The sequence below is a fragment of the Myotis davidii genome, unplaced genomic scaffold (genome assembly GCF_000327345.1).
Source record: "Myotis davidii unplaced genomic scaffold, ASM32734v1 scaffold62, whole genome shotgun sequence".
Taxonomy (NCBI): domain Eukaryota; kingdom Metazoa; phylum Chordata; class Mammalia; order Chiroptera; family Vespertilionidae; genus Myotis; species Myotis davidii.
Genome location: NW_006295180.1, coordinates 1,190,965 through 1,193,801, shown reverse-complemented (window position 1 = coordinate 1,193,801; position 2,837 = coordinate 1,190,965). Strand labels below are relative to the sequence as shown.

The following is a 2,837-nucleotide window of genomic DNA, read 5'->3' as shown; positions in this document are numbered from 1 at the left end:
ATTGTGGTGGGTTTTGGTGTTTCATTTTGTTTAGTTTAGCACTTTTTTACTTGCTGACACTAGAATATGCTCCCAGTTCACCTTATGTATTTTCTGCCCTTTCCCTAGAGTCAGGCATTTCTCCTAGGAACTCCAGAGCCATTTTTTCACAGAGAAATTGAGGTTCTATCACAATACAAAAGAGTTAGAGTACAAACAAGGCCAGTCCAGAACAAAGCTGAATGGAGAGGCTGATGAAAGGTTTGATCACAGATTGATCACCTCCTTAGGGTTGCTTCTTGCTAACCACACCCCACTTGCGGCCTGGTGACAAGCTGTCAAGTTCATGCCTTAACTTTTATCTTGTAATATCTTATCATTTTTCTGACTAATGCATTTTTACAGAATTATTTTTAAAACTTATGCCTCAGTAAAATTACAACATGCTACATGTCATGGTCCTTCTAGAATTATTTAGAAATAGCTAAAACCACAAATGATAAACTCAGAGATACAAAAACTCACAGTGTTCCAGCCGTTGTACCCTCCTCTCCTGTTCTGTTCTACATCCCATTATGAGTCAGCATCCTTGGGCTTCAGAGCAGCACCAGGCCTCTCCTGTAACCATTGTTCAGGCTTCATCACAGATAGTTTCCTTCTCTCATTATCCCATCTCCAAGTTCAAAGCTACTTTCCTCATTGATGGGTTTTAAACATTTTGTTAACAGAGCCCTTTTTTCCTATGAAATCATCATATAGAGAATTTAACACATGAAAGTGATAAAAGTGCTATTTTTAATAGGCATTTGTTTTATAATCACAAATTAATGACGTTTACCTAGCATGAAGGCAATAACAATGGTGTTTTATTTATTTATTTTTAAATAGATATTTTATTTATTTGTATTTAAGTTTATAAGCCAACCATCCAAACTGGTATTATTATCATAATACAACAAAGTACAACACAACTTTTACAAACATTTGAGTAGTAAATGAATTAGGGGTTGTAGTAAAACAGCAACAGGGGCAGGGGAAATAAGTGCAGCATGTTACAGCTCAATCATTCACCTGAACTGAAGCTTTTAACAAGCTTCTCAACCCCAGAAAACGCAAATAACCCTTTATCACATACCTTTGTACTTTTACTTTCTATTCTTGAAGTTAAGATTCTAGATCTAGAATTATCCAGAATAGTATTATATCTAATTATCTATAGCCAGAGACATCCTTTATCATTTGTCTACAGCAGCAAGGCTACAGAAACCTCTTTGATTAGTCTCCAGTCATATCCCCAATCCCAACCCCTCCAATTGGCACAATAGGCATAACGAGGCGTAGCATGTCAAGGCAAAGATACATAGAAAAATCCTAGGAGAGGTAATACAACCACTGACCAAACCGATATTGAATAATAAACCCATCGTCACACCATGTTCATGGCTGTATGTCCGTGGAGTCAGGCTGTTTGTTCATGGAGGAATCTAGGAATAAATCCATGACTGGCCACGTACTACAATACTTAGGGGTTTGCAGTATTGCATCCAAGGTGGCTCCAAATCATGGACAGGATTTTGCTGGAACTGGATCTGTGGCTGCAGGGATCCCCCTCCATAACTACGGAACTGATTGCTCCAGGCCTGGTTGTTCTGAGCCTGGGTATTCCAGTCTTGGGGGCACCAGGTCTTACTCCTCCAGGAGTGGTAGGTCCAAGAAGGGTTATTCCAGGAATGGTGGCTCCAGGTTAGGTTACTGCTGGCCAGTTGCTCCACAGTGAAAGGTTTCCATAAGGTTCTCCGGGCCTTCCTGATGATAGGAATAGAGGCCCAGGTACTCTGTGGTTGCTGAGCTCGTCTAAGCCACACAGTTGCTATTCTTTGGCCAGTTGTATTTCTGCCACCTCTTGCATTTCATTCTCTGGCTCTGGAACCAGGTCTTAATCTGCTTGTAGCTAAGGTTCAGGGTGTTGGAAAGTTGCATCTGCTGGCGGCTGAGACATTTCTGTCTCTGAAATCTCTCAGGGCATACTCAGAGCTGGGTCTGTGAGAAGGTGGTTCTGATCTTCTGTGTTTTGACCTGGGCTTTCTTCTTCTTCCCTGTACTGTTCTCTACAGAAGTAGGTAGCATTTCTCTGGGACTGACGGAAGGATCAGAGCTATTCTGAGTAAGCAGACCCATGGAGGAAGGAAGAGGAGAGACAGTCTCGTGTGGAGTGTCTCAGCAGATGACATTTGCAGGATGCTTAGTTTTCTTCAGGCTCATAAATCTCAGGCACTGGTGAAGGCTCCCTAAAATTAGGTGCTTCAGAGGACGCCAGGCCTTGGGGACAAGCCAAATCCACACTCACATTGCTGAATTGAAGGAGAGAGGGAAAAAAATCAGATTCAGTCTTAAGTCAGAACAATGATGTTTTAAATGGGGAGGTGTGGAAAACACTGGCATTCTTCTATAAACCTTATCATCCAGTGGCTTTCTGTATTTTGTTTTAGTTACAAAATATCAAAAAAAATTTGATTAAAAACGATTTGTTTTAAAAGAGACACCATTTGCAACTACTTCCCAACATACCTTACAATCTAAGAAATTTTTCAATTCAATAGTAGATTCAGAAGAAGCTGTACTATAAGGTCTACACAAAAGTGCATTAATTTGTTAGCAAATGATAACATATGGGTAATTTCCAATTTTTTAATATTTGGTTCTATGTTTATGTTATTTTTCAGGACATATTTTTAATAGCTTACATTATTTTTAAATGAAATGTTATAAAACATTAATGGAGCCTCTTAAGAGCCTTCCCAGAATATAAAGTTTGTAAAACACTGCTAGAGTCTGGGCAGCTGTATTTTTCATAAGTC

The 2,837-nt window shown here is 39.6% G+C and overlaps 1 pseudogene; it reads right to left on the bottom strand.

The window, feature by feature from the left end:
• Window positions 1-1,833: 1,833 nt before the first annotated feature.
• LOC102760269 overlaps window positions 1,834-2,837 on the bottom strand; it is a 39,900-nt pseudogene continuing 38,896 nt past the window's right edge.